Here is an 18,037-nt window from a genome sequence, read left to right as displayed (position 1 = left end):
ATCTTTCTCTTCCTTTCAAAACAGCAATAGGATTTCATGGGAGATTGGTATGAGAACAAATTGTGGTGATAAACATGATGCTTTGCTCAGACTCACTTTGCCTTCTGACAACTGAGGCTTGTAACTGGTCCAACCTAGTGAATCTCCCCTCCCTATCCCTCAAAGCTAAGTCCTTAACATTCAACTAACATCCAAGCATTAGTTAGTGCTACCCACTGGAAGATACACATAACCCAACGTGATTGAATCCCAAGCAAACACTTGACTCAGAGTCAGGCTAAGACCCATTCAGTAGTTTGAGAAATAGGGAATTATCCCAAACTGACCTGACCCATAGATAGGCTAGAAAAGAGGAAAAATAAATATGAAAAAACAATAGAAAATTCTGCTTTGGGCACAGGATGATAGTAGAAACTACTAACTATGAAGGGATATCCCTAAAATCCATATACTACAGTAATATAAAGGATATATACTGGTTCCATTATAGTTAACTGGTGTTACATAATCAATATCTTATATAAGATACTTGGTTTATCTCTTTCTGCTGTCAATAATTTAACATTGGACTGTATATCCACCATGTGCTTTTCAAATCTTTCTAGCATACGCTGAAGTTCGTCTCTTTCTCTTGTGACGAGATGGATATCTGAGTCGCAATCACCCTGAAACATAATTCAAGACAGCAGTTATCATTTCAAGACAATATTGTTTCAAGATAATTCAAGACAGAATTATCACCACATGGTTGGCACAAGGATGCTGAAGATGAGACTGACTGAAAGATGCTAACAGACAAAAAGAACACAACTTCCTTTAATGTAATTAAGGAACACAATTATTAATCTATAAGGAGAGCAGGAGAGAGAATGCTGGCAATACTGGGGCAAATTTCCAGACCTTCGAGTTCCCAGCAAGAGACCCAGCTGCCACTGATCCTACTTGATGAGACCCCATCAGATGCTTCAAGTGTCACTCTACCCTAGTTGTGTATACTGCTGTTGTAACTAAAGTATAATCCCCAGACTGGAAGCATACAGTATCTGCGAACATGCAAGGCATGCAAATTTTGAGGTATATCCCAGACCTACTCAATCAGAAACTATGGGGGCAGGGCCCAGTAACTGGTTTATCAAGCCCTCCAAGTGATTCTGATTCATTTGGAGCTGGGAATCACTAGTTCATAGCCCTCTCCATGGGAGGAATCAAGCGGGTATGTGAATACCTGCTCACCTGCTCACCCAGCACAAGTAACTTAACAGCCTAGCACATTCCTCAGTGTTTCCTGAGACTAAATCCAAGATCAATTTCCCAGGCATACCAGCCCCCAACTGTCCCAGCACCAAACCTATGTGAGCTCTATTTTTTCTGCAATCAGATAAATATAAATATTTCTACCAGACGGTGCACATTAGGATATTCACTGAATAAGCAAGTACTTCCAACATTCCTAAAACAAAATTATACCTATTACTTCAGTACAACTTAAAAAAAAACCCATTAACTTCATAGTTATTGTAGAAAATAAATATGGCAAATGTACACTTGGGGTCTATGGCATATTAATGTTCAAGTACTATATGCAGAAGCTCCAGAGATAGTGACAATCTGGTATTTTGCTACATTGGAAAGCATTCTGATCTATGGTATTCAATATCTACTATGTACATACCATGTCCAAAGTACACTTGGTAAATGGTAAATATCCATGAAGTATCCTTCACCTGCCACTTGGAAATAAGTTATCCTCTTGGTTAAGCAAGAAAAGTCCAGGGAAAATGAATGAGATTAGCTATCTGGACACCTTGAAGGACAAAATGCATCTGTATTACAGGATAAAAGCAATTAGGGTGAGGACTTAATTAACATTTAAATAACGATAAAAGAGAACCTATGACGTAACCATATTTAAATAAAAATATTTTTACAGAAAGGAGGTGGTATGCCTAGATTTTAGAAAAGGAGAGCTCAACGAATAAGGATTTGACAGTCTGTTTTTCATTATTATCTAGGTCTCAGCTTAAACGCCACTCTCTGTAAGGAGTCCTTCCAGATTCTCCAATCTAATTTAGATCTCCCTCTATATACTCTCATAGCATTCTGAAAATTTCCTGTATTCTTTCCTCATTAATACTTACTATAAATGAGATTATAAAGTTATTTACACAACTGGGTGTTTAGTGTGTCTTTATCACTAAAATCAGAGATCAAATTGCCAACATCCACTGGGTCATAGGAAGAGCAAGAGAAATAAAAAAAAAAAAAAAGAATCTGCTTCACTGACTGTTCTAAAGCCTTTGACTGTATGGATCATATGGATCACAACAAACTGTGGAAAATTCTTAAAGAGATAGGAGTACCAGACACCTTACCTGTCTACTGAGAAACCTGTATGCAGGTCAGGAAGCAATAGTTAGAACTGGACATGGAACAACGGATTGGTTCAAAATTGGGAAAGGAGTACATCAAGTTTTGTATATTGTCACCCTGCTTATTTAACTTATATGCAGAGTACATCATGCAAAATACCTGGATAGGTGACTCACAAGCTGGAATCAAGACTGCCAGGAGAAATATCAACAACCTCAGATATGCAGATGTTACCATCCTAATGGCAGAAAGTGAAGAGGAACTAAAGAGCCTCTTTATGATGGTGAAAGAGGAAAGTGAAAAAGCTGGCTTAAAACTCAACATTCAATAAACTAAGATCATGGCATCTGGTCCCATCACTTTATAGCAAATAGATGCAGAGAAAGTGGAAAGAGTGACAGATTTTATTTTCTTGGGCTCCAAAATCACTGTGGATGGTGACTGCAGCCATGAAATTAAAAGATGTTTGCTCCTTGGAAGAAAAGCTATGACAGACCTAGACAGAGTACTACAAAGAGAGATATTACTTCTCTGACAAAGGTCTGTATAGTCAAAGCTACAGTTTTCCAGTAGTCATTTACAGATGTGAGAGTTGGACCAAAAAGAGGGCTGAGAGCCCAGGAATCGATGCTTTCAGACTGTGATGCTGGAGAAGACTCTTGAGAATCCCCTGGACAGCAAGGAGATCCAACCACTCAATTCTAAAGGAAATCAACCCTGAATAATCACTGGAAGGACTGATACTGAAGCTGAAGCTCCAATACTTTGGCCACCTGGTGTGAAAAGCAAACTCATTGGAAAAGACCCTGATGCCGGGAAAGACAGGAGGCAGGAGGAGAAGGGGATGACAGAAGACGAGATGGCTGGATGGCATCACTGACTCAACAGACATGAGTTTGAGAAAGCTCAAGAAGATGGTGAAGGACAGGGAAGCCTGGTGTGCTGCAGTCCATGGGGTTGCAGAGAGTCAGACGTGACTTACAGACTGAACCACCACCAACACTAAAACGCAAGTGCCCTCAGAGACACAGGAGGTCCTTCCCACCACACCTTCAGTACTTAGCATGTAATTCTAAAATGAATGAATTCCCCACTTCGCTAAATGTGTCTTGTATGTATGTATGAGTGCTAATAATTCCCTTTTATCACTCCATTTTTCCTAAACACACATGCACACATACACAAACTCATGTACACATACCCACAATGCTAGACTGAGGATAGGAAACAGGTCTTCTTTATCTTGTATCCTGCATGCCACATTCATAGTATGCTCTCAGTACACATCTACTGAATTAAACCTAACTTTCTATCTACACCTGATGTGCTTGGGAGAAGGAAACGGCAACCCACTCCAGTATTCCTGCCTGGAGAATCCCAGGGACGGAGAAGCCTGGTGGGCTGCTGTCTATGGGGTCGCACAGAGTTGGACATGACTGAAGCAACTTAGCAGCAGCAGCAGATGTGCTTTAAACCAGCAAATAATAAAGAAATAAAACATTTACTACGAATTAGATGTTATGTTAGACCCTTATACAATTATGTCATGTAATCTTCATAAGAGGTTGTAGATACATTCCTCACTTTGCAAATCAGGAAGCCATGAGTTAGGTAACTTGTCTAAGCCAGTGTCTGGAGTTGAAGCTTCTAATAAGGTTTCCAACTCCAAAGCATTTCCCATTACACTATACCCAAAACTCACATTTGGAAATCTGGTGAGTACAAGGTCAAAGAGACCAGCGCTGTCCCTACATAGACAACAGAGAACGAAAACCCTATATGCAAAACAGAAAAAGACACACAGATGTACAGAACAGACTTTTAGACTCTGTGGGAGAAGGCGAGGGTGGGATGTCCTGAGAGAAGAGCATTGAAACAAGTATACTATCAAGGGTGAAACAGATCACCAGCCAAGGTTGGATGCATGGGACAAGTGCTCAGGGCTGGTGCACTGGGAAGACCCAGAGAGATGGGGTGGAGAGGGAGGCGGGAGGGGGGATTGGGATGGGAAACACATGTAAATTCATGGCTGATTCACGTCAATGTATGGCAAAAACCACTACAATAATGTAAAGTAATTAGTCTCCAACTAATAAAAATAAATGAAAAAAAAAAATTACCGATACAAAAAAATGTCAATATATTTTCTGAGTTGCAGCAATCCCAGGAAACTCTGCCCAACAATTTGCTATAAAAAGCAGGGGTTGAAAACACAGCCTGTACCAAATCGAGCTTGAGACAGGTCTATGCTGTCTGCCAACAACTGTTTCTAAACAAGCTTAAAACACCCAGTTTTAGACTAGAATTTACTCCTTAGTTCACAGCACTCACAACTGTCTTACACTCCACCCATTTCACTCACGTACATCACCCATTATTCCCTACCACGCCTGAAATTTACTACTGGACTCTAAAATGCTACCAAGGTCCCAACTTTCTAAACTTTACAAAATGAATCATGTCAGGTGTCATTAGAACATTTCAAGAAACTAAATAAGATGAAGGGGGGAAGGCCCCTCCTAATTTTACCAGTAACTTACCCATATCTCAACTTGCCTTTCAACCATGAATTCACACCAAGCAAACAAATCCAACATTTAAAAGTACTGAGACACTTACCCACTCAGTTCTACTTAATAAGTTGATTAAACTAATCAACATTTTTGAAGAAGACTGTCCCACACAATGAAGGTGATCAATTCAGTGATTTCTTTTTCTTGATTCCTAAGTATATTTGGAGCTTAAAAAACAACTCAGCACACATAAATTAACTTAACTGTATGTCCCCACCCATTCATTGTGCTCTTAACAGATAACAAAGCACAGTGTTTAAACTAACACTCCAAATCAAATTCAGTCAGGAGCCAATGAAGTTACAAAACAGTCTAATCAGAAAATGTCTCAAAACCATTTGGCAGTAGGCAGATCTTCAAGAAAAAGATGACAGAGTTGGTAAATGCAGCCAAGTCTAAAATCAAATGTCCTGAGTTTTAATGACTGTACTTCCAACTTCTCTAATTTTATCCAGTATGTAGATAATGTGAGGGTCATAGAAGCCTCCAGGAATCCTCTAACTCCAACGTTTAAAAGAAAGAAGAATCTGGACACTGTAAAAGCAGTGCTAAGGGGAAGGTTCATAGCATTACAGGCTTACCTCAAGAAACAAGTCAAATAAACAACCCAACTCTACACATAAAGCAACTAGAGAAGGAAGAAATGAACCCCAGGGTTAGCAGAAGGAAAGAAATCTTAAAAATTAGGGCAGAAATAAATGCAAAAGAAACAAAAGAGACCATAGAAAAAATCAACAAAGCTAAAAGCTGGTTTTTTGAAAAGGTAAACAAAACTGACAAACCGTTAGCCAGACTCATCAAGAAACAAAGGGAGAACCAAATCAACAAAATTAGAAATGAAAATGGAGAGATCACAACAGACAACACTGAAATATGAAGGATCATAAGAGACTACTACCACCAGCTCTATGCCAATAAAATGGACAACTTGGAAGAAATGGACAAATTCTTAGAGAAGTATAACTTTCCAAAATTGAACCAGGAAGAAATAGAAAGTCTTAACAGACCCATCACAAGCACGGAAATCGAAACTGTAATCAGAAATCTTCCAGCAAACAAAAGCCCAGGACCAGATGGCTTCACAGCTGAATTCTACCAAAAATTTAGAGAAGAGCTAACACCTATCTTACTCAAACTCTTCCAGAAAATTGCAGAAGAAGGCAAACTTCCAAACTCATTCTATGAGGCCACCATCACCCTAATTCCAAAACCAGACAAAGATGCCACAAAAAAAGAAAACTACAGGCCAATATCACTGATGAACATAGATGCAAAAATCCTTAACAAAATTCTAGCAAACAGAATCCAACAGCATATTAAAAAGATCATACATCATGACCAAGTGGGCTTTATCCCAGGAATGCAAGGATTCTTTAATATCTGCAAATCAATCAATGTAATACACCACATTAACAAATTGAAAGATAAAAACCACATGATTATCTCAATAGATGCAGAGAAAGCCTTTGACAAAATTCAACATCCATTTATGATAAAAATTCTCCAAAAAGCAGGAATAGAAGGAACATACCTCAACATAATAACACAAGCTATATATGACAAACCCACAGCAAACATTGTCCTCAATGGTGAAAATTGAAAGCATTTCCCTTAAAGTCAGGAACAAGTCAAGGGTGCCCACTCTCACCATTACTATTCAACATAGTTTTGGAAGTGTTGGCCACAGCAATCAGAGCAGAAAAAGAAATAAAAGCAATCCAGATAGGAAAAGAAGAGGTAAAACTCTCACTGTTTGCAGATGACATGATCTTCTACATAGAAAACCCTAAAGATTTTACCAGAAAATTATTAGAGCTAATCAATAAATACAGTAATGTAGCAGGATATAAAATTAACACACAGAAATGCCTTGCATTTCTATACACTACCAATGAGAAAAGAGAAAGAGAAATTAAGAAAACAATACCACTCACCATTGCAACAAAAGGAATTAAATACATAGGAGTATATCTGCCTAAAGAAACAAAAGACCTATATATAGAAAACTATAAAACACTGATGAAAGAAATCAAAGAGGACACAAACAGATGGAGAAATAGACCATGTTCATAAATTGGAAGAATCAGTATTGTGAAAATGAGTATACTACCCAAAGCAATCTATAGATTCAATGCAATCCCTATCAAGCTACCAATGGTATTTTTCACAGAACTAGAACAAATAATTTCACAATTTGTATGGAAATTCAAGAAACCTTGAATAGCCAAAGCAATCTTGAGAAAGAAGAATGGAACTGGAGGAATCAACCTGCCTGACTTCAGGCTCTACTACAAAGCCACAGTCATCAAGACAGTATGGTACTGGCACAAAGACAGAAATACAGATCAATGGAACAGAATAGAAAGCCCAGAGATAAATCCAGGTACCTATGGACACCTTATCTTCGACAAAGGAGGCAAGGGTATACAATGGAAAAAAAGACAACCTCTTTAACAAGTGGTGCTGGGAAAACTGGTCAACCACCTGTAAAAGAATAAAACTAGAACACTTTCTAACACCATACACAAAAATAAACTGAAAATGGATTAAAGATCTAAATGTAAGACCAGAAACTATAAAACTCCTAGAGGAGAACATAGGCAAAACACTCTCTGATACAAATCACAGCAAGATCCTCTATGACCCACCTCCCAGAATATTGGAAATAAAAGCAAAAATAAACAAATGGGACCTAATGAAACTTAAAAGCTTTTGCACAACAAAGGAAACTATAAGCAAAGTGAAAAGACACACTTCAGAATGGGAGAAAATAACAGCAAATGAAGAAACAGACAAAGGATTAATCTCAAAAATATACAAGCAACTCCTGCAACTCAATTCCAGAAAAATAAATGACCCAATCAAAAAATGGGCCAAAGATCTAAACAGACATTTCTCCAAAGAAGACATACAGATGGCTAACAAACATATGAAAAGAGGCTCAACATCACTCATCATCAGAGAAATGCAAATCAAAACCACAATGAGGTACACGCCAGTCAGAATGGCTGCTATCCAAAAGGGGTACACGCCAGTCAGAATGGCTGCTATCCAAAAGTCTACAAGCAATAAATGCTGGAGAGGGTGTGGAGAAAAGGGAACCCTCTTACACTGTTGGTGGGAATGCAAACTAGTACAGCCACTATGGAGAACAGTGTGGAGATTTCTTAAAAAACTGGAAATAGAACTGCCATATGACCCAGCAATCCCACTTATGGGCATACACACTGAGGAAACCAGATCTGAAAGAGACACGTGCACCCCAATGTTCATCGCAGCACTGTTTATAATAGCCAGGACATGGAAGCAACCTAGATGCCCATCAGCAGACGAATGGATAAGGGAGTTGTGGTACATATACACCATGGAATATTACCCAGCCGTTAAAAAGAATTCATCTGAATCACTTCTAATGAGATGGATGAAACTGGAGCCCGTTATACAGAGTGAAGCAAGCCAGAAAGATAAAGACCATTACAGTATACTAACACATATATATGGAATTTAGAAAGATGGTAATGATAACCCTATATGCAAAACAGAGAGAGAGACACAGATGTACAGAACAGACTTTTGGACTCTGTAGGAGAAGGCGAGGGTAGGATGATCTGAGAGAATAGCATTGAAACATGTATATTATCAAGTGTGAAACAGATCAGCAGTCCAGGTTGGATGCATGAGACAAGTGCTCAGGGCTGGTCAGGAACAAGTGCTGGGATGGGATACTGGGATGACCCAGAGGGATGGGATGGGGAGGGAGGTGGGAGGTGGGATCAGGATGGGGAACACATGTAAATCCATGGCTGATTCATGTCAATGTATGGCAAAAACCACTACAATATTGTAAAGTAATTAGCCTCCAACTAATAAAAATAAATGAAAAAAGAAAGAAAGAAAAATGTAAAGAACCCAAATGATAGTCATAAAATTTTGAAAATAATTAAGACCTAAAATGAGGACATGTTTTTATTCTCATGTTTTTATTCATCATCGTTAACCTTATACATCTTCAGACCATCAAGTTGCAAACATGATTGTAGTGGACAAAGGGGATGATCTGTCCAGTGCTCACTGCCATTTTTTACCCCTTCCTTTTGCACAGTTATCATAGAAGATGCCTGGTCTGTACAATGTGGCCTGCCTTTCTGACTGGTCCAAGAATGGGAATGGCCTGAAGCCACGTAGCCTGCCATGGAGACAAAGCCATTCTACTTAAAGAGAGAAAATGCAGATGATACCAAAAGTAAAGATTAGAAAGAGAGGAAGTGTCCAGCAGCATGAGTTCCTGGATCCAGTTTCTGGAAGCTCAGATGCCCCTGCACTCTTCCCAGATATATAATGAGCTATTCAATCTCCCTTAATTTCCAGGAATCAGTACCTTACACTTTGTTCTTAAGTAGTTTTCCTAATTAATGCAGTGTTCCTAAAGTCACAGACTACAAAATGGTCACCGAAGACTACAAAAATGAAAATTAAGAAAAACTTCCTAAAAATAAGTATGAATAACATTACATTATTACAATAATAAACCAAAAGTTTGCTCATAAAGCTCTTTTTTGCCTTATCAAACACTCTCACAAAGAGATATTACCTTTTCTAGTGTTTTAAATACTGGAATTTTTTCACATGTAGAATGACTTCTAGAGCAAGATCTTCGCTGTATTATATGTTGGAGTTTTTTTAGTTCTTTCTTATAAAAATCTCATTCATCTTCTATACCTTTCAGAAACGTATCTAAACGAGAAGGTGACTTGTCTCGTCGTTTTATTCCATGTTCTAGTCTCATCCTCTCAATTTCCACAGTAAGTTCTCTTTCTGCAAATTAAAGTCATAAAATCTTAAAACAATGTTGCATATAAAATGTATAATCAGCCAAATAAACTATAATTTTTACAATGAAAGCTACTAAAAATCATTAGCTGTTTTGCATATCACCTACAACTGCCAAATATCAAAGAGGTAAATGCTGAAAGGAAAAGATTTAAAAAAAATTATATTAAAAGTTTAAATAAAATCCAATAAGTCAAGTCCTGCTTTTGTCATATACAAGTCTGGGTACTATTCAGTACTACACAGTGAACAATAAATTATCACATGGTACTTACTCTCTGATGACCTGAAAATGCACTAAAAGAAAATTTACCTGTTCAAACTGGTTATAATATGCGTGACTTTAACATGAAGCTTAAATTTAACATAGTATACACAGAATAACTAGTCTTTCCTCACACAAGCACAATTATTAACTTTTACCATAGAAATGACATTTTCAGGAGTCAAAAGTAGCCTGTGCATGCATGCATGCTAAGTCACTTCAGTTGTGTCTGACTCTAGGCGACCCCATGGACTGTATGTAGCCCACCAGGCTCCTCTGTCCACGGCAAGAATCCTGGAGTGGGTAGCCATGCCCTCCTCCAGGGGATCTTACCAACCCAGGGATGGAACCCCCATCATTCATGTCTCCTGCACTGGCAGGCAGGTACTTCACCTCTAGGACCACCTGGGAAGCCAAAAGTTGCCTAATATTGGCAATTTTGTATAGTTCAATCTAATTTAACTGATGTTCTTTACAATTCAAAGTCATGAAGTGATTTTCAAGACATATTCCAAGTCACTTACCATCTTCTTTCATTCATTTGACAGATAATTATTGAGAATTTACTGTAGGTCCAGCATGAGCTAAGAATACAGTATGAAAAACATGTCCAAGGTCAAATAATTATTCTAACTGTAGCAGGACAAGAGTCACAAAAGAACAGTGTGCAATACAATCCAGAGGATGAACAGCAGAATTTATTCTGAGTGACCAGAGAGGTTAAGAAAGTAAGAGAGCTGAAGGAATGGGCAAATGCCTTAAATGGTAAGTCAAACTGATGAATGAAAAGTGTCCACTGTATTTGGCACAATGGAGGTGACTGGTGACCTTAACGAGAGCAGTTGTACTGGTGAAGTAGAGGACAGAAGCAAACTGGAGTGGACTGAGGTGCTAAATGAAGAAGGAAATGGCAAACCACCCCAGTATTCTTGCCTGGAGAACTCTGTGGACAGAGGAGCCTGGTGGGCTGCCGTCTATGGGGTCACACAGAGTCAGACACTACTGAAGCAACTTAGCAGCAGCAGCAGCAGAGGTGCTAAAGGATAGAAGGTGATCAAGCAGAAAAGCAGGGATGAATGACTTTTCAAGATGTAAAAGCTATAATGAGGAGGAAAGAGTAGCTGGATAGGGATGGGTCACAGTTTTTGCTTTAGAATGGGAAAAGGGAAAAGCATGTTTGAATACCAATGGGGAAAAAACAGTACAAAAGCTAATGTTATCAAAAAGAGATAATATGTAGCATTTTAAAGTGAGAGAGAATGGGACCTAGAGAACAGATGGAGGCAGTGGCCCATCATAAAAGCCAAATGGCTCCACTCTAACAGGGAAGATAAGGATGGACAGGTTCAAGATCTGGGGACAGGAAACATGGAATGCCTCCCTGATGGCTTCTGTTCTTTTAGGAAAACTGGAGGTAAGATCATCTACTCAGAATGGGTTTACTGAGAATGAAAAACACTTGAGTATGTTCCCGCAGGATGGGAGATCAAGCAGTAAGGAATATAGAGTAAGATCTCCATACCTCACTGAAGGGGGCGCTGTGGTTCGGGGCCATGTAACTTCCAGTGCTATAGCTACCGTCCGGGGCACACGCTTGCTCCTAGGAAGAAAAGTTATGACCAACCTAGACAGCATATTAAAAGCAGAGACATTACTTTGACAACAGAGGTCCATTTAGTCAAAACTATGGCTTTTCCAGTAGTTATGTATGGGTGTGAGAGTTGGACTAAAAAGAAAGCTGAGTGCCAAAGAATTGATGCTTTTGAGCTGTGGTGTTGGAGAAGACCCTTGAGAGTCGCTTGGACTGCAAGGAGATCCAACCAGTCCATCCTAAAGGAGATCAGTCCTGGGTGTTCATTGGAAGGACTGATGCTGAAGCTGAAACTCCAGTACTTTGGCCACCTGATGTGAAGAGCTGACTAATTGGAAAAGCCCCTGATGCTGGGAAAGATTGAAGGCGGGAGAAGAAGGGGACGACAGAGGATGAGATGGCTGGATGGCACCACTGACTCAATGGACATGAGTCTGAGTAAACTCTGGGAGCTGGAGTGGATAGGGAGGCCTGGTGTGCTGCAGTCCATGGGGTCGCAAAGAGTCGGCTACGACTGAGTGACTGAACTGAACTCAACTGGGGCACAGGCAAGCAGCGCTTAGCTGCTCACGTGTGAATGTTTTAGCTGATCCACGGCTGGATTTTGGGTAGGAGGATGCATTCAAAACACAAAGAAACAAGGGAGTTTCAGCTATCTGAGAGATTATGCTGAAATGGCAAGATAGACATAGCATGAAAGGAAGTAAAATTGCTAACTTTCATATGTAGGCCTAAGCACTTTAATAATATATGAACTCATTTAATCCTCATGACAACCTTTTGGGTTAGGTGCCATCTTAACCACAGAGACAGGGAAACTGAAGTAACATTAAAGAACATGCTCAAGTCAAACAGCTGGTTAAGCAGACAAGGGGTCAGATAGATTAGCCCCACGGATGCTGAAGAGCCTAGGATACAGCAGCTTCTTAAAATAGCACACTGGCTTTCCTTCACTTCCTCAGACACATGGAGTTTGATGGCACCAGGATTCTGCACTTGTCATCCCCCCTGCCTGGAAGATTGCCCCAGATTGTCATAAGGCTTGGTGTCCAGCACTAAGCCCTTTGATCAGATGATCTCTAGCATACCCTCCCATTTTATCTAATACCCTGACCATCTGAGATTAATTCCTTCACTTATGTGCTACCAGTTTTTCTCCCTAACTATATTAAAGCCTCCACAAGAGCAGTGGGCCTGTGTATCTTCTTTACCTTTATACATCCCAGCACTACAGGCTCATAACCATTTGTCAAATGAATGAATGAATGAATTCTTACAAGTTCCTTAAACCAATTCATTTAGCATAAGGTACCTGGCAGAAAGTTAGCCTATTTCAAGTATGTTAAGTGTGTGCATGTGTGTGTGTGTGTGCCTGAAGGTGATAAAACTGCATTTACTTAAAAAGATTCTGTACTTCAACTTCCCACTATTTCATAATGGTCTTCCCCATAGTCTTAATTCTATTATCCTGTGTCTCAAAGAAAGATAAATTTTCATTGGAAAATATTCAGCTGGGGTTCCCTGTACCAACTAGTCAGAATATAAAAGGTTCCTGTAAGGTCCTTGAGGGAGAGAGATTTTCTACTGTATCTCAGTGCCTAGTCTGGTTTCTGATACATCGCAAACATGCAACAAATATTTATTGAATGAATGAATGAAAAAGAAACACCATCTACTACTAAAAATAAAACATTAAGAGGAAATCACACTTTTTAAGTTATTAACATTTTATATTTTACCTGTAACTGCAAAACTTTCAATTTTTTGTTAAGTCTTTGCTTTTCTTGTTCAAGCTGATGAACAACAGTTTCCAGGTCTGATTTTGTAAGGAGTTCATCATTCAGCCTCTCCTGTTCTTTATGACATAAGCTTAATTCCTGAAAATTTTAACACTAAAATTAAGATTTCTAATATGTGTAACTCTATGGCTGATTCATATCAATGTATGACAAAACTCACTGAAAAATTAAAAAAATTAAAAAATTAAAAAAAAAAATTAAGATTTCTAGAAACTGTACAAAACATGAAAGCACACTTATTTAAGAGTAATTCACATACACACACTTTTAGTCAGTCAAATATATACCATTTCAATTAAAGTTAATTCTCAATTGAGGCTAAAAGCATCATAAAACCCAAACTCAACAGTGCTCCCTTCTAAAGTAGTAGAATTATTGGATTTTATTTTCTTTTAATTTGTTTAGCATATTGTCTTTCAAAAAAGTGAATATGACTTGCTCAATAAAAAATTTTAAGGCGTTTTTGTGTTTAAAGAAAAGCGAAAATAGACAGTGCTCTAAGACCACCACGGGTATACGTAAGCGCAGACGGTGCTCCGAGATCACCACGGGTTTACATAAGCGAAGACGGTGCTCTGAGACCACCACAGGTATACGTTAAGTGCAGATGGTGCTCTGAGACCACCACAGGTATACGTTAAGTGCAGACGGTGCTCTGAGACCACCACAGGTATACGTTAAGTGCAGATGGTGCTCTGAGACCACCACGGGTATACGTAAGCGCAGACGGTGCTCCGAGATCACCACGGGTTTACATAAGCGAAGACGGTGCTCTGAGACCACCACAGGTATACGTTAAGTGCAGATGGTGCTCTGAGACCACCACGGGTATATGTAAGTGAAGACGGTGCTCTGAGACCACCACGGGTATACATAAGTACGGGGTTATTCTCAGTTTCACCTACACAATGGGGGTAAGACCAGCACCCGGACACCGAGGAGTCATCTATGAATGACTCATCTACAGATCCACCTATGGGTGATTCTATGAGTGTGAAACACTCTGTACAGTGTCTAACACACGGCAAGTACTTAATAAATGTTAGCTAATAATACTGTTAGCCTTTATCTTAAAAATACATAAAATGTAATACCAATGGAAAAAATAAGAAAGGTCAGAAAGTGGCTACATCTTGCTGTCAGGCAACAATATTGAAACTTGGTCACAGTTCTGAGACAATATTATAAATCACATACAACTGCAAACAGTGTGCATTACAAACAGCAGTGAACAAACAGCAAAATTCCCTGTCCTCATGGAGCTTACACTATAGTGAAAACATCATCAAAACATCTACTTTACATTTCCTGACTTCATGGGACACTTTTACGTATCTATGAAACTCAAAAGTGGACAACAACTAGCAGGTTTAGCTAATTATTCAGTGTTCAGCTGAACTGACTACCTGATAAAGTAGTTGGATAAAACAGAAAGGCATTGTGATACACTGTTCATAATGAACATAACATAGTGAAAAACCAGTTAAGTATCTGAACACCTACTATGAGCCAGTGTATCACAAAAGGCTTCACTTTTTAATTTGCCTCATGACTGCCACAGAGTATTACTACTAGACTGTAAAAAGAGTGTAGTAATGAGAGAACTTGGAAGGTAGTATTAGTCTTTGTTTCCAACATTAATGGAGACTCATCCAATTTAGCAGGCTATTAAAAAAGTCTCAATAATCTATCAGGTGACCACCTAGGAATTTCTACTTTTACACAAGACATTCTTTCTGCCGGTTCTAGGCTATAGATTATATCTAAGTTAGGTTACATCCAGGTTTATGCTGGGATGATTACTAGTTGTCTCATTTGAAGACCACCAGAATGAACAATATGACTAGTAAGATGGTTTGTACTTCCAAGCAAAATAATTAAAAGAAAACTGAGTTCTTTTTAATAAAGGTCAACAATTTTATCAAGTAATTATCAGTTTTTACATTTAATATTAGTAAAATGACGAGTAATGAAGTCATTTAAGTAATATAAAATTCCTAACAGGCTTTCCAAATTTGAGTGTAACTTGCTACCTATTATATATGAGATTAAAGAAGTATACAAATATACATTCTGACAGAAATAAGTCAGAGAAAGACAAGTATCATATGGTATCACTTATATATGGAATCTAAAAAATGGGTACAAATGAATTTATCTACAAAACAGATGTACAGTTACAGATGCAGCAAACAAACCCACGGTGAGCCGGAGATAAGCAGGGAGAGGGCGTAAAGTGGGACTGGGCACGACACATGCACACTGATGTGTGTAAACCAGGAAGCTAGTGAGGACCCCTGTATATACACACTGCTGTACGTAAACCAGGAAGTGAGTGAGGACCCCTGTATGTGCACACTGCTGTATGTAAAACAGGATGTTAATGAGGACCCCTGTATGTACACACTGCTGTATGTAAACCAGGAAGTTAGTGAGGACCCCTGTATGTGCACACTGCTGTATGTAAAACAGGAAGTTAATGAGGGCCCCTGTATGTGCACACTGCTGTATATAAACCAGGAAGTTAATGAGGACCCCCTGTATATACACACTGCTGTATGTAAACCAGGAAGTTAATGAGGACCCCCTGTATGTGCACACTGCTGTATATAAACCAGGAAGTTAGTGAGGACCCCTGTATGTGCACACTGCTGTATGTAAACCAGGAAGTTAATGAGGACCCCTGTATGTACACACTGCTGTATATAAACCAGGAAGTTAATGAGGACCCCTGTATGTACACACTGCTGTATGTAAACCAGGAAGTTAGTGAGGACCCCTGTATGTGCACACTGCTGTATGTAAACCAGGAAGTTAGTGAGGACCCCTGTATGTGCACACTGCTGTATATAAACCAGGAAGTTAGTGAGGACCCCCTGTATGTGCACACTGCTGTATATAAACCAGGGAGTTAGTGAGGACCCCTGTATGTGCACACTGCTGTATGTAAACCAGAAAGTTAGTGAGGACCCCTGTATGTGCACACTGCTGTATGTAAACCAGGAAGTTAATGAGGACCCCTGTATGTGCACACTGCTGTATATAAACCAGGGAGATAGTGAGGACCCCTGTATGTGCACACTGCTGTATATAAACCAGGAAGTTAGTGAGGACCCCTGTATGTGCACACTGCTGTATGTAAACCAGGAAGTTAGTGAGGACCCCTGTATGTGCACACTGCTGTATGTAAACCAGGAAGTTGGTGAGGACCCCCTGTATGTGCACACTGCTGTATATAAACCAGGGAGTTAGTGAGGACCCCTGTATGTGCACACTGCTGTATGTAAACCAGAAAGTTAGTGAGGACCCCTGTATGTGCACACTGCTGTATGTAAACCAGGAAGTTAATGAGGACCCCCTGTATGTGCACACTGCTGTATGTAAACCAGGAAGTTAATGAGGACCCCTGTATGTGCACACTGCTGTATGTAAACCAGGAAGTTAATGAGGACCCCCTGTATGTGCACACTGCTGTATCTAAACCAGGAAGTTAGTGAGGACCCCTGTATGTGCACACTGCTGTATGTAAACCAGGAAGTTAGTGAGGACCCCCTGTATGTGCACACTGCTGTATATAAACCAGGGAGTTAGTGAGGACCCCTGTATGTGCACACTGCTGTATGTAAACCAGGAAGTTAGTGAGGACCCCTGTATGTACACACTGCTGTATATAAACCAGGAAGTTAGTGAGGACCCCTGTATGTGCACACTGCTGTATGTAAACCAGGAAGTTAATGAGGACCCCCTGTATGTACACACTGCTGTATATAAACCAGGAAGTTAGTGAGGACCCCTGTATGTGCACACTGCTGTATATAAACCAGGAAGTTAGTGAGGACCCCTGTATGTGCACACTGCTGTATGTAAACCAGGAAGTTAGTGAGGACCCCTGTATGTGCACACTGCTGTATATAAACCAGGAAGTTAATGAGGACCCCTGTATATACACACTGCTGTATATAAACCAGGAAGTTATTGAGGACCCCCTGTATGTGCACACTGCTGTATGTAAACCAGGAAGTTAATGAGGACCCCCTGTATGTACACACTGCTGTATATAAACAAGGAAGTTAGTGAGGACCCCTGTATGTACACACTGCTGTATGTAAACCAGGAAGTTAATGAGGACCCCCTGTATGTACACACTGCTGTATATAAACCAGGAAGTTAGTGAGGACCCCTGTATGTGCACACTGCTGTATATAAACCAGGAAGTTAGTGAGGACCCCTGTATGTGCACACTGCTGTATGTAAACCAGGAAGTTAGTGAGGACCCCTGTATGTGCACACTGCTGTATATAAACCAGGAAGTTAATGAGGACCCCTGTATATACACACTGCTGTATATAAACCAGGAAGTTATTGAGGACCCCGTGTATGTGCACACTGCTGTATGTAAACCAGGAAGTTAGTGAGGACCCTGTATGTGCACACTGCTGTATATAAACCAGGAAGTTAATGAGGACCCCTGTATGTACACACTGCTGTATATAAACCAGGAAGTTAATGAGGACCCCCTGTATGTGCACACTGCTGTATGTAAACCAGGAAGTTAATGAGGACCCCTGTATGTGCACACTGCTGTATATAAACCAGGAAGTTATTGAGG

The 18,037-nt window shown here is 39.7% G+C and overlaps 1 long non-coding RNA gene across 2 annotated transcripts in view; it reads right to left on the bottom strand.

Moving 5' to 3' along the window:
• Window positions 1-18,037, bottom strand: part of LOC136155403 (uncharacterized) — a 37,068-nt gene that overhangs the window by 14,452 nt on the left and 4,579 nt on the right. Inside the window, exons 1-2 of one of the 2 annotated variants that reach the window (XR_010660806.1) lie at window positions 11,561-11,664; window positions 9,535-9,758 (exon numbers count right to left, since the gene is read on the bottom strand). This is a non-coding gene — a long non-coding RNA (uncharacterized lncRNA). Of the gene's footprint in view, window positions 1-9,534; window positions 9,759-11,560; window positions 11,665-18,037 lie in introns of those variants that run through there. The other variant, XR_010660805.1, reaches the window with a different exon arrangement.

Source organism: Muntiacus reevesi, unplaced genomic scaffold, assembly GCF_963930625.1.
Source record: "Muntiacus reevesi unplaced genomic scaffold, mMunRee1.1 SCAFFOLD_141, whole genome shotgun sequence".
NCBI lineage: Eukaryota > Metazoa > Chordata > Mammalia > Artiodactyla > Cervidae > Muntiacus > Muntiacus reevesi.
The sequence above is the reverse complement of the archived record's forward strand: the minus strand, read 5'-3'. Positions and strand labels throughout refer to the sequence as shown.